The sequence below is a fragment of the Dasypus novemcinctus genome, chromosome X (genome assembly GCF_030445035.2).
Source record: "Dasypus novemcinctus isolate mDasNov1 chromosome X, mDasNov1.1.hap2, whole genome shotgun sequence".
Classification (NCBI taxonomy): Eukaryota; Metazoa; Chordata; class Mammalia; order Cingulata; family Dasypodidae; genus Dasypus; species Dasypus novemcinctus.
This window is the reverse complement of record NC_080704.1, coordinates 109,538,082-109,552,828: the sequence shown is the minus strand read 5'-3', so window position 1 is coordinate 109,552,828 and position 14,747 is coordinate 109,538,082. Positions and strand designations below refer to the sequence as shown.

Sequence of the window (14,747 nt, the reverse complement as noted above, 5' to 3'; positions counted from 1 at the left end):
TTATTTATATTTATTAAATATTTTAAGTGTTTCAACAAATTTGCCTATTTACAGAATACAAACCACTAAAAATGTATATTTAGAAAATGAAATCCTTCTTCATCTTCCATCTATATAATTGCCTCACCCTGATATACAGATATCCATTGCAAATAGACAAGTGAACTTTTTCCAGATGTGTTTCTTTTTAGATAATATGTTTGTCTACCTTTAAACATTTTTGTTTTATATGAATAGTATTCTTTTTGAATTTGCAATTACATAACTAATTTTCTGCAAATTGGCTTTTTCACTTATAACTCCTCCACATTTTCATTTCTTCAACTAATGTAGCCTGGCATCTATCCAGTTGTTATTGCAGGAGCATTTTATTTCTTAGGTGAATTATTTGTTCATATCTCGTCCTTTACTGATTAGCAAAAGTCCTTAATGTTCATGCATATTAGCACAAATTCTGTAATGTTTAAAATATTTACTCCTGAAACTGCCATTTACCAACCCCCTTGAAAGTGCAACTTCTTACTAACCCACTCTTCAGAGAAGTACCTCCCTTACTGATTTGTAGATGTTTCTAGAAGTTTCTACTTCCCTTTCATTCAAATGCCCACCTCCTTATGTTTACTCATAAGAGGCTTGCTGCCTTGCAAGATAAGTTACTATTTCTTTTCCCCCTTGCAGAACCTGCTAAAGCTGGCTCCAACTGGTTCTAGTCACTGAGCATGCTAAGCCTCCATTCCCTGTGCCCCACCCCATGGCTCCCTCATCTGTTTGCTTGTTGTTTTTGCTCATTGTCTGCTTGGTTTTTTTTTCTTTTTTAAAGGAGGCACTGGGAACCAAACTTGGGACCTCCCATGTGGGAGGCGGGTGCTCAACTGCTTGAGCCACATCCACTCACTGCTCATTTGTTTTTCTTCTTTTGCTCGTTGTCTTGGTTGTTGTTTTTGCTTGTTGTCTGCTCATTTTTTTTTGCTTGATGTCTGCTCATTGTCTGCTTGTTGTTTGTTTGTCTTCTTTAGGAGGCACCAGGAACCAAACCTGGGACCTCCATGTGGGAGACAGGCGCTCAAATGCTTGAGCCACATCCTTTCCCCCTAGGCTCCATTTTAAGACCAAGCATAACTTGCAACTAAGCATACTCTGGTTAACCCCACCTTTTCCAAACTGGATTGGCCCACATTATCTCACCCCATCCCCACCCACTCCTTTAAGTCTGCCTTGTCTAGACTTACAAACCCCAGTGCCCATTTTATTCAGGGACACTAATCTGAGGTTTTGCCTCTGGTCTTCTTGCTGGTCGACTATGCAATAAACTCTTCACTTGAAATCCTGGTGACTGTATACTGGTTTAAGTGCATATTGGGCAAATGGACCCTCTTGGCGGTCTCACCCCCAACTTTTCACACTTTTAACATTTTTCTATTGGTTGTACTGAAATTGACTTTAAATTTTCAGTAATATTTTGATTTAAAAATAATACAACTTGGGGAGTGAATGTAGCTCAGTTGTTGATTTCCTGCTTCCCATGTATGAGGTCCCAGGTTCAATCCCTAGTACCCCCTTAAAAAATACAGCTCATAGCAGAAAAAAAATTGAGTAATACACAGGGTTGCATCAAATATCATACCTTTGAGGAGTACAAAAACCTTGAAGCCTTTGAGACACAATGGAAAAAATTTTAGACCTTAGTCTATATTTGTGATTAGTGGGGATAATAACTGAATACTTATTTGGGTTAAAGAAGATACCGTGTAAAGTGTCTCTGGCTTAAAGTAATTCTTTATATGTTAATTCCCCCTTCCATGGAGGTCACCTTTCTGTGCTTCCTGCTTGGACCCCACACACCATCTCCAGGACAGCCTAAACAATGTGACCTACTTCTAGAACTCTAGGCCTTAAGGGCAGGATTTTACACCCGTCATCATCTTTACCACCTATGTGGGGGTTGGTGGAGTACCATATGGGTATGACATAGATTTCAGGAAAATTTAAAACTCATATGTGACGCTGAAAAATCTTTAAACTATGTTAAGATTTAACTAGAAGAATTATGGGAAAGTTAAAAAAAAGGACCCTGTCTGTCTCAAACAAGTGACACACATGAGGAAATATGAAATATTGGAAAAATATGTGGAAAATATTTTATAGAGAAATGTTTAATGTTCTTTTATATAAATAAATCTGATTACCTTGAAGAGTAGTATTCATAGTCTACAGTGAAATCATTCAGAAAAGAACTATACATCACAATCAAACATGTTAAGGCTGAAGAAGCACAAAAAAAACAATGATATATGTATATTTGTGTGTATTGAGGAACAGTTTATATATTCTTCCTTTTAAGAATATATATGTTTATATGCACCTACTTATATAATACTGTACAGATAGAAATATGTCTGGAGAATATAAATTAGATTACAAAGGATGGGCATCTTGCTGTATAACAGGATGAAAGAAATATATGAGAAATTTTTTCTCTAAGAAGTACACATTTCTGCACAGTCTGAAACAAATATGTTAATTTCAAAATAAAAGAATAATTGATATAAAAATTTTTAATATATATTCTTGGTTGAGCATTTCATCACAAAAATAATATGTATGTGTTTTAGTTTGCTAGATCTCCAACAGCAGGTACCATAAAATGGGTTAGCTTTTAACAGTGGGAATTTACCAGCTTACAAACTTACAGTTTCAAGGATGAGAAAAATGTCCAAATCAAGACATCATCAGGCAAATGCTTTCTCCCTGAAGACCTGCTGGCAATCCCAGACTCCTCTGTCATGTGGCAAGGCATATGATAGTACCTGCTGGTCTTTCCATTCTCTTCTGAGTTTTGTTGCTTTCAGCTTCCTGTTTCCATGACTTTCTCTCTATTTGTCTGAATTTCCTTCTCTAATAAAGGACTCCAATAAGAAGATTAAGACCCGCCCTGAGTGAGGAAGGTCACATTTTAATTTAAGATTCTATTCACCAAAAGTTCCTACTTACAAGGGTCCACACCCACAGGAATGGATTAACTTTAAGGACATACTTTTCTGGGATACATAAAGCTTCAAACCACCACAGTATGTATGTTTCTCAACTGTGTGTGTGTGTGTATGTGTGTGTGTTTCACAATATTCTCTCACAGAAACACACTACACACGCATAAATTTCTGGAAAATGTTGGGGAGGAGAGGCTGAAGAGCACTTCCTGGCAAATGTCTTAATGTTCATAGACTTTGTTTGAGTCATCCTTTAATGCTTCCTTTGTGATGTAAACTTCCAGAAAGTTCCTCCATTGGGGTCCTTCCCTTCCTCCTTCCAAGGCTTCCTGCTAAGTTATCCCAAATGGCCATCCTGGTTCTGGTCACTAGATTGTCACTGACCTTCAATTTCTGACTTATCTTCAATGAAAAATATAATTTGGGAAAATGAAGGAAAATATTTATTTTTGTATTGCAAGTGGTGAAAGGGCATAAAAATAAAATGATACTGAAATATCTTTACAAAGTAGTTTTCGTCTATGGTTTCACAGATGTAAATCATAGTAATAGTATCACACTTTGCTGAGAGGGCCAGTGGATATTACAGACCTAGTATAAAAGAATAGAAGGGAGTTCAGGCATTTTCTACAGTTGTCTTGTTATGTTTCACACAGTTTTCCAGACATGCTCAATTGCCAGGTTAGTGAATTGCCACACAGGACTTACCCTGACAAAGATAAACCAGGTCATTGAGTTCTATGTGGCTAGCATCTTGGACTAGCTCTGCCTTCTCTTTTTACCTGGCTAAAGCTTCCTTATCCCTCAGGTCTCAGTTTTTAAGCAACACTTCCTTTTGGAATTATCCCTAGACACACCCTAGTGGACTGATAACCATTATACATCTAATAACTCCTCCAGCTTCGCCATCTCTAGTTCCACTATGTTTTGTTTGAAAGGGTCCAATGACTGTGAGCTCAAAGTTTCTTATGGGCTGTGGTTTCACACAATGCACTGAACTCTAGAGCTTTCAAATATCTTGTTTAAAGACTTGCTCAAGGATTCATCTTTCCATTTTTGAGGTAGATACCTGGGACACAGATCATGTCAGCAGTGGAACTCCAGAATCCCTCCATAGAGAACACCTGGAACATGTACTTCAGAGATGCCACTGAGACAGAAGAAGACTGAAAATTGATGCTTGCTCCTTTAAAGAGCCCATGAGAGATTGTTATGGCAGTCTGTTCTTTTTAGCAGTTTTGCATGGAAAAGTCTGTATGAATCTTCTTGAGGTAGAACTGCAAATTTTGAAAGTTTTAAACAACTTACTTTATGACATTCTCTTAAATATTTCAAAAATATTTAAGTGGATTTGGAAAAGAGGGAAAAAATTAAAGATGCAAAGCAAAACTTTTTATTATCCCTTACTAGATATAGCATTTATATACTTTCATTAATTGCATACATGATATGACAATGACTTATTTTTTAATCTATATAACATTTAAACCATTTGGCTCAGCTGCAAGGTTGACATGCTGTTTCCCCATTTACAGATGAGGAAACTGAGTCTCAGATCTCAGGCATGACTGAAACCAAAGCATCTTGATGATCTTCATGGCCTTTGTGATTTCATCAAATCCCCACAAGGAAGCTATGAGGGACGGTCTCTTCTCCTCACTCCCTGAATCTGGGACCTGAGGCTCAGGGAGCTTAAGTATCCTACCATGTCAAATGTCAAATGTCATTAGCAGAGTCAGAATGGAATCCATGTCTTTCTGACCCCAAACACTTTCCACTGCTTCACCCAGCCATGCCTTGATTATTGGATATAATTTTATTGGCTTTGTTCCTGGACATAGAGGAATCTGCACTCATTTTAGATGATATGGAAAACACATTCAAGGATGGAGGGGAAAATTCCATCAACTGGCAATACCACAACCCACTGACAAACACAATTAACTTTTTGGGTTCCTTTTCTGACACTTGAAAACGATGAAAAAACTAGTTTCAATTTACTGTGTCATTTGGGACAAATATTATTCTTCATTTCTGCAATTATAAAACAGTTACATAAATATTGTTTTTAACAAAGAAAGTTATGTATTATTTATTTCAAAACAAATTAATTTTTGTAAGAATATCATTGCTAAACCCTGGCAGAAACTTTGAAGGAACTTTGTTCCTTGTTTTCTCACAAAGTGTTTCATTTTGAAGCAAATTACAATTAAAATCTGCCTTCCCCATGCACAGTGCTGATGCGCGCAAGGAGTGCACTGCCACGCAGGGGTGTCCCCCGCGTAGGGGAGCCCCACGCGCAAGGAGTGCGCCCTGTAAGGAGAGCCACCCAGCGCCAAAGAAATTGCGGCCTGCCCAGGAATGGCGCTGCACACATGGAGAGCTGACACAGCAAGATGACGCAACAAAAAGAAACACAGATTCCCGTGCCTCTGACAACAACAGAAGCGGACAAAGGAGAACACACAGCAAAGAGACACAGAGAACCGACAACTGGGCGGAGGCGGGGGGGCGGGATAGGAGAGAGAAAAAAAATCTGCCTTCCAACATATTTGCTTATAGATAATACAGATAGGAACTGAGACTCAAATGAAATTGCTTTCATACATACTCATGAAAAACTCGAACAAAACTCTTGAATTGGCCTAACTTGTTGATCCACCAAGACCTCATATAAATAACCATTCATTACATTCTCAAAACAAATATGACTAAATGCAAAGCAATCCTTTTCCTCCCATGGAGACAATTAAATTTCACGTGCTTGGAAAAGAAATGATTTGGCAGAAGGCATGAGTACAGCCTGTTCGTTTAAAGTGCAGAGATGAAAGTTTGTAATAGAAAGGAAATTTACTTTCTACTGGAGAAAGAATGATATACTCATATTTTAGTATATTGGACACTAAATAGTATGAGAAGAAAAAGTTAACAGACTTCATTCATGGTGAGCTTTCCTCTGTGGAAATCTCAGGTGTGTATGATGCGTTTAAACAGCTATACCTCACTTATCCCCACTGGATCCTTTTCTGGCTGCCATAGGTTATGTTCTGCTTGTTGGCCCACTTTCTTACACACAAAAACATCCCCTGGATGAAGTAAGTCCCTCCCTCTGTGACGGCCTCATCTGTAAAAGATGTTGTAAAAGAGGATAGCACCAAATCTCAGTAGTTAGAAAAGAGCACATGAGAGTGGGGCAGATTTGGGCTTAAGTGCTGGTTTCATTACCTTCCAGCACAGTGGTGCCCACGTTTGCCCATCATACATTCAGATATGTAGGGTCTTTATCTCTGTGTAACAAGTCTGGTCATCCTTATTGGTTCCATCTATACCTGTTTTGTCTAGTCCAGTACTCTGTCTATATCCATAATGTATTCACAATCTCTCAGGTTTGCCTTGCCTGCCATCCTGTCATTCTCCCTTATGAAGTGGCTTGTTCACAGCTGGATGGTGCTGTTCTCTTGTTGAACGTAAACCATCTCACAGACACCTACTTCAGACAAAGTCACTCTTCGACTGTAATGAAGTGAAACAAAACTCAAGACCACTGTATGAGACACAAAAATGCTAACCAACCCCTTCTCTTGGCTAATATGACTATTTTTCTTTTACCAAATACAGCTTCAGCCTTGCTCTATTCTTCCCCACTTCTAGATAAAATTCATTAAGATACTGAATCATAGAATTATCCTTGTTTCTTGATAACACCAACTCAAGAGCAAAACCCAGTTTCTTGAACCCTCCCCCCAAATGCCTAACACAAGCCCAAATCCCATAATAAATCATTTGTAACACCCTCTTACTGAGACACTTTATGGACTCCATGGTGTGCATTTTCCCTTGCTGCAATGAGTAAAATTCCCAGTTTTGCTTGGCTATAGGTTGTCTTTTTAGCCAGAAAACACTGAGTGGGATGGTCCTTAATTTGTTGGCCATCCCAGGTTGTCAGTGCAGGAATTCCTAAATCTGGTAACTCCTTGTCTCTACAGTATTTTGGCTCCATGCTAATCGAAGATCTGAGAGAATCAGATTCCATTCTAGATGCTTGTGCCAAGGCGTGGGTGGATTGTCTGTGGTGTGGGATAGAGTGTGGAGAGCCCCTCCTTTAGTAGCTCGAGGCGGAAGCCTTAAGCTGGCAGAGAGACCCCAAGAGAGTCACGACAACATCCCTTCTGCCTGTGTGTGTGCCTGTGTGGCTAAGAGAATTGCAATGACAGTTCCCTTCCTTCCATCTAGCTCCCCTTGAAACCTGCCCATTTTACAAACTCCAGCTCCTCTTTGAGGGGTCTCTAATGATTCCAGCGAGGCCTCCCTTCTTAGAAGTCATAGTGACTTCCACAAGACCTGGGTCCTGTGTGATGATTTCTGTGACTTCTTCTGCCCATTGGCTACTAGGGTATGAACTGTGAGGGATGTTCAATGAACACTCACTTGATGGTGAAGGCCAAGACAAGGGAAGGAACTCACCCTGGAATGGCTCAAGACTCCTGTCTCTTGTGTCAATGTCCCTCCCTTCAGATCCTCAGTCATAAACCTGTAATTCTACCAAGGATTTCAGTCATGGATAGAGAGAAAAATACTACCAATTCCACTGAATGATTCTCAGAATCCTTAAGACACTACATACTTACACACAGTCTCACGCCCTCCATATCCCTCATCCTTTCTTCTCTTTATCAGAGACAGGGGTTGTATTTCCTTGATTCAAGCCCTAGAGGTCCATTCCCAGTGCTCTCTGGGAATGCTTTACATTAGGGATAAAGGTTTGAACTATTTCTGTATTATAGGAGTGGTCAGTTGTAGTTATAGTATAAGGCTATGTGTTTCCAACATTTCCCACTCTTTTGGAAAGTCATTCAGCTCTTTCCTAGTACCACTTCCTTCTTATAACCCACAGAGTCCCAAGTTTTGGCAGGAGGCAGTGGGAATAAAAATTTCCCTGAATACAGATACATTTTCTAGACCACCAGTAACAACAGGACTACATGTACATCTGCTTTGCACATGCTATCTCATTTAATGTGATAAGCCTGGCTACTCCCATTTTATAGAGAGGGAATCTAAGACAGAGCGAGAGACTTGGTACTTGTTATCCTATTCTGCATCTAGATATTTAGAAGGATAGTTCATGCAGGATCTATGTGAAGTGGAATCACTCATTATGAAATATACATCATGGCCTAAAATGTATGAAATGAACATTCTTTTTGTCAAACACTTTTGCTCAAGTGGTCTTCATGGGACCAACTCCAGCATCCATGAAAAGAATAGTATTGGGGATCTAATTTAAATTGGGGGGGTACAGAATCCCCTCTAAGAAATTACATTTAAATGGCAACCTGGAGTGTGAACTTGAGAGGGCTGGAGTGGGAGAGCTTACCAGGCAGAATGAGAAATATGGGCAAAGGCCTCATTTGGGATGGAGATAGGCCAGTGTAAAAAAGCGTGGGAGAAGGAGGGGACATAGATGAGGGTAGTGAGGAAGGTAGGGGCCACGGCATTCAAAGTCCTTTAGGCCATGGGCAGGAATTTGCATTTTACCTGCCAAACTCTGGGATGGCTCTGGAGAGTTTGTAAATATGTGTTATTTACTTGCTTTTGGCAGCCCTGAGGGTATTGGATTCTGGGAGTAAAAATCCTGACCTTCCTTGGGAACAGAGAGTAGTCATGAAGAGCAGACTTGTGGATTGAACCTCTCCTGCCTCTGAAGTGACAGCATGTCCTCTTTACTATGGAAACCAGTGAAGGTGATAATAGGGACACATGACAGGACTTGGGGCTGTCTGATGGCAAGAGGAGAGTCCATGATTCAGGGTCTGAGACTCTCCTGATTCCCCCACCTCAGTAAATGTGTGTTGTACAAAGTGGAGGATTGGAGAACAGCTGATACTACATGGGTTCTGGGTTATGCTACCGGCCCTGCTAAGGGAGGACAAAGTTCTCAGATACATGGCCCTACTTCTCTTCTCTGGGTCTGAAACAAGCTGAAATAGCTAGAAATTCTCCCATTTGTGACAAGAGGCCTATATTCACCCATGACATTTTTCCTATTATAATCATACCCAGCCGGTTTCTGACTCTTCTGAAATTCTTTAAAAGATATTATCACTTAAAAGGGCATAGTATTTTTTCTTCTGACCTATAATTCAGAAGGAACATAGATCATACTTATTTAAAATTTTAGCTGTATTCCACTGAAAATTAGTATATACTTTTTGTTATTAGATTATAAACCCTATGGAGATAGTTATCAAAGACATAGACAAATATATTTTAAGTGCATATTGAATATAATTTTATTCTCCTCAGAGAATACAGTTTATCAAAATATCAGAATACCTTCCATATGTGCTATTTAGTAATGGATTGTAAATAAAAATAATTTATGCCCCACAGTTGTAGACAGTGAAAGTCTCCTTCTTGACTACCATTCCTCCACCCCATTCCCCCAAATTTACACTCCTACCATGTATTTTATGGTTGGCATATATTTTTCTATGCATATGCAAATATACACTCTTGCATAGATACACTGGTCTATTCACTGAGTGATTTATTTATTTGTTTTTTTCAATACCAAAGTGGAATCACAGAACAATACTTATCTGTTCCTTATGTTTTTCACTTAAAAAGATGCATGCTTTTAAAATTATTTTCAAGATATAATTTAAAGTAAAATTCACCGCTTTTAGTGTACAGTTCTGTATTTCTTGACAAATGCAGTTGTGTAACCACCATCAGAAACAAGTTATACAAGTGCTCCTACATGCCAAAAATTCTTCCATGCCCATTTGCAACCAATCCTTTATCCCCACAACCTTGGGCAATCACTGATCTTTTCCCTCATCCTGTAATTTAGATTTTACAAAAATATACAGATGAAATCATACAATATGTTGTGTCTGTGAATGTGCTTCTTTCACTTAGCATAATGATATGAGGTTCATCCATGCTGTTTTGTGTATCAGTAGTTTTTTCATTATCATTTCTGAGTAGTATTCCATTGTATGGAGGAACCACAGTTGTTTAGTTGTTTATTCATTTTCTAGTTGGGCATATTTGGGTTGTTTCAAGTTTTGATAATTATGAATAAAGCAACTTTGAGGATACCCGTGCAGGCTTTAGCATGGACATATATTTTCTTTTTTTTAAATTTTTAAAATTTTTTAAATTTTTAAAATGTTTAATTCAAACCCAGCAATATGTAAAAAGGATGATACAACATGACCAAGTGGGTTTTGTCTCATTAATGTAAGATTGGTTTATCATTTAAAAAACCAATTTACCACATTAACAGACTGATAAAGAAAAACTCAATAGATATTTAACAAAATTCTCCATCCATTTATGATATAAACCCCAAACAATTTAGGACGTCCATTTTCCTCACTTCTTTTCAACATTATACTGGAGACAGTCAGTGCAATAAACTGAGAAAAAGAATAAAATATATTCAGATTGAAACAATGAAGTTAATTTGTCTTTCTGAAAGTAACATGATTGACTATAGAAGAAAATCTTAAGTCTAAAAAGAGCTGCTAGAACTAATAATTGAGTTATCATGATTACAGGACCAAAGTTCAATATACAAAAATCAATTTTATTTCACTACACCAGCAATGAACAATTGGAAGTTAAATTTTTTAGAAATACAATTTACAATCACATGAAAAAAAGTGAAATATTTAAATAAATTTGACAACAGATCTTTAAACATGTTTATAAAAACCTATAAAACTCAAGAGAAATTAAAGAACATCTAACTAAATGGAGGGATATGCTATGTTTGAGGATGGAAAGACTCAATATTGTATAGATGTCAATTTTCCCAGTACAACTAAAATAAAGTTACAGGGTATGTTTTTGGAGAAATTGGCATGCTGATTCTAAAAGTTGTATGGAAATGCAGTATACCTAGGATTGCCAAGATTTGTAAATGTAGTATAAACATTGTGATTATAGTAAAAACCATTGATTATATACTTTAGATCATATGGTATATGAATATAACAATAAAAATTCTTTTTTTTAAATTGATTTTGTAAAAATATTACATTAAAAAAATATATGAGGACCCATTCAACCCCACCACCCCCACCCTACCACTCCCCCCCCCAGCAACACTCATTCCCATCTTCATGACACATCCATTGCATTTGGTAAGTACATCTCTGGGCACCTCTACACCTCATGGTCAATGGTCCACATCATGGCCCATACTCTCCCCCATTCCATCCAGTGGGCCCTGTGAGGATTTACAATTTCCGGTGATTGCCCCTGAAGCACCATCCAGGGCAGCTCCAAGTCCCAAAAACGCCTCCACATCTCATCTCTTCCTGCCATTCCCCATACCCATTAGCCACCATGTCCACTTTTCCCACTCCAATGCCACCTTTTCTCTGTGGACATTGGATTGGTTGTGTCCATTGCAATGGACATATATTTTCTTTTCAACCTGGTAATACCAAGGAGTGAGGTTGCTAGATTACATAGTAAATGTATGCTTATCTTGATAAGAAACTGTCAACTGTCTTTCCAGCGTGGCTGTACCATTTCACATTCATGCTTACAATGTATGAGAGTTCTAGTTGTTCTGCATGTTAGACAGCACTTGGTATTGTCAGAAGTGACTATTTTAGCCATTCTAATATGTATGTACTTGTATCTCATCGTGTTTTTTAACAGTTTTTTTGAGATATATTTGACATTTAATAAACTGCACAAGTTGAAAATATAGTTAGGCACAGTTTGATATATGTATATGACTGTGAAATCCTTGTCAAAAGCAAGAAAATGAACATAGTCATGACCCAAACAGTTTTCTTATGCACCTCTGTAACTTTTTCCCCCTGAGTCTACCTTCACCCCTCCTGCCTAGGCAGAATATAATTAGCTGTTAATCCTATTAAGTGTATTTCTCATTTCAAACATTGTATTTTTTCTCTAGAAGTTTGATTGATTTGTGTCTATTTTTAACCTTACAAGACTCCTTAAACATGCTCATATTTTCTTCTAGCTTCTTTGACAAGTGGAATATAAGTATAATATCAATTTTAATATCTTGTCTGTTAATTGTATCATCTGTGTCATTTTGAGTCTGTGTCTATTGATAATTCTTGTCTGCTTAAGCTGTATTTACTTAATAATAAAGTTTATTTTTACAGTAGTTTTAGATTTACAGAAAATTGCACAAAAGTCCAGAGAGAAGGTTCTATAGTTGGAACCATACAGTATATAACCTTTCAGACTCTTTTAGTTAGCAATATGCATTTAAGATTTATCCATTTGTGTGTGTGGTTTGATAGCTCACTTTTTTTATTGCCGAATAATACCCCATGGTTGAATGTATCACAGTTTGTTTATCAAATCACCTTTTGAAGGACAAATTGTTTCTAATTTCTAGCAATTATGAGTAAATCTGCTATGAACATTTGTGTGCAGGCTTTTTTCTTTATTACAGAACTTGCGGGTTTACAGAACAATGATACATAAAATACCCGTATAACACCCAATACTAACACTTCGCATTGGTGTGGAACATTTGTTACAACTGATAATAGTACATTTATAATTGTACTATTAACTATAATCCATGGTTTAACTTAGGGTTCATTGTGTAGTGAGGTTCCATAGGTTTTTAGAAAAAAACCCTTTTAACCACATTCAGATATATATATTTCAGTGCTGTTAATTATGTTCACAATGTTGAGGTATCAAACATAGTGATGTTTACTACCATCCATTGCCAAAACATTTCTATCATTCCAAATGGAACTCTGTACATTTTTAGCCTTCTACCCCATTCCCTATCCCGACTCTGTCCCCTGGTAACCTATCTTCTAATACTATCTTCTAATACTTGACTCTGTGAATTTGTTTATTCTAATTATGTCAAATCAGTGAGATCATCCAATGTTTGTCCTTTTGTATCTGGATTACTTCACTCAACATGATGTCTTCAAGGTTCATTCATGATTTCACATGTATCAATGTACCAGGACTTCATTCCTTTTGTGTGTGGAGGTGTATGGAGGAAACATTTTCTGGCAATTTATTTTAATTGTAGCTCCATTATTTTTCAGAACTCAAAGTTAAACGATCACAATTTTCTTTTCTGCCTCGAATGGTCAATCTTATTTCTATTGTGACCATTATATTCCTTAAAAGAAGTGTAAAGTGAATTATTAAAATCGTCTTGTTTTTGCCAACCATAAAGTGAAAAAAAAAGCCTCAAGCTAAGGCTTTAAAACCAAGAGTGTAATCACTTTCCAACTTTTAAAAAAAGTCAATCCCTAAGGAGAACCTTACTCTGTGCTACTTTTTCATACCCAGGGAGCTTCAGAGTTGGCTAACACTTGACATGCCTGGTTTAAAGAAAGGCATGTAGGCAACTCACCACTTTGTTTGTTCTTGAAGTATGTAAATACCCTCATGTCTCTGCCCAATGTCCATTATTGTCCATTTATTCCAGAATACTGGAGAGGTTGCCTTGCTCCAAGATAATATTCAAAAAGAAAATAAAATGCTATTCCTCTAGTCCTTCATGGCAATTTTCCACAAACATATACAAACCTCAAGGTTAGTGGCTGCCCTTGGAATACAGATGTTTGCTTGGACTCTAAAATCCAAGTGACCAGTGGAAAGATTTGGACGAAGAAGCAAGCGGAAGCCAGGCACCGCGGGGAGACAGGCCATGACTCTAGAATCTTGGCAAGCCCCAGTCTGTGCCACATCTTGAAGCTGTGGCCATGGCTGCCTACAAACTAGTGCAGATCCTGCATGGGGAGAGTGTCTGGAACCTGGAAAACCATTTCAACGACTGGTAGAGGCTGGCTCATGCCCGGCCTGGCATGAGGAGGCAAAGCATGATGGGAGTGGTGCTGTGAGGTGGTGGCTATGAGTTTGACATATGCTTCCCCTCAGTGCAGAAAAGAGCAATCCGGACCCTGTGGACCAAGCTGGAAGTCATTGACCAGATGAGACTGCCAGTAGTGAGCACTTGACACCTCAATGAGTGGCACCATGGGGGTTTTACTGGCTTCAATAAAGCAGAAACTGCTGCAAAGCATGGCAAAGCCCAGGCTAAGATCTGGAGGCACTCCTATGATGTCCCACCACCAAAAATGAAGCCTGATGGATCCTTCTACAGCAACATCAATAAGAATCACAGAATCACAGGCATGCAGACCTCACTGAAGATCAGCTCCCCTATTGCAAGTCTGAAGTACACTATTGCCAGAGCCCTGCCCTTTTGGAATGAAGAAATAGTTCCCAGATCAAGGAGGGGAAATGGGTATTGATTACAGCTCTTGACAGTAGTCTTTAGGGCATTGTCAAGCATCTGGAGGGTCTTTCTGAAGAGGCTATCATGAAGCTGAACCTGCCCACTGGTATTCCCATTGTCTATGAGTTGGACAAGAACTTGAAGCCTATCAAGCCCATGCAGTACCTAGGGGATGAAGACACTGTATATAAGGCCGTGGAAGCTGTGGCTACCCAGGGCAAGGACAAGAAGTGAAGGCAAGCAAGTAGATTACTATCCCAAGGAATGTCCTCCCCGTCCATCCCATTCCCCTATACCTCTCTCCTACAGTTGTCACACTGACCACATCTGTAGGCATTTTAAGTTGTAGCTGCAGATGGGGGACCAGTGTCTCCCATTTTCATTTCAGCCATTTAGTCTCCTACACCTGCTCCACTCATAAGATCTAGTCAGAATGGCTTCTCTAGGGCCTGGGTCCCAGTGCAAAGCCTAAGTAGTGA

At 38.5% G+C, this 14,747-nt stretch overlaps 1 pseudogene; it reads left to right on the top strand.

Moving 5' to 3' along the window:
* The first annotated feature begins 13,635 nt into the window (after nucleotides 1–13,635).
* Nucleotides 13,636–14,502, top strand: LOC101412855 (phosphoglycerate mutase 1-like; annotated as a pseudogene).
* Nucleotides 14,503–14,747: the final 245 nt, after the last annotated feature.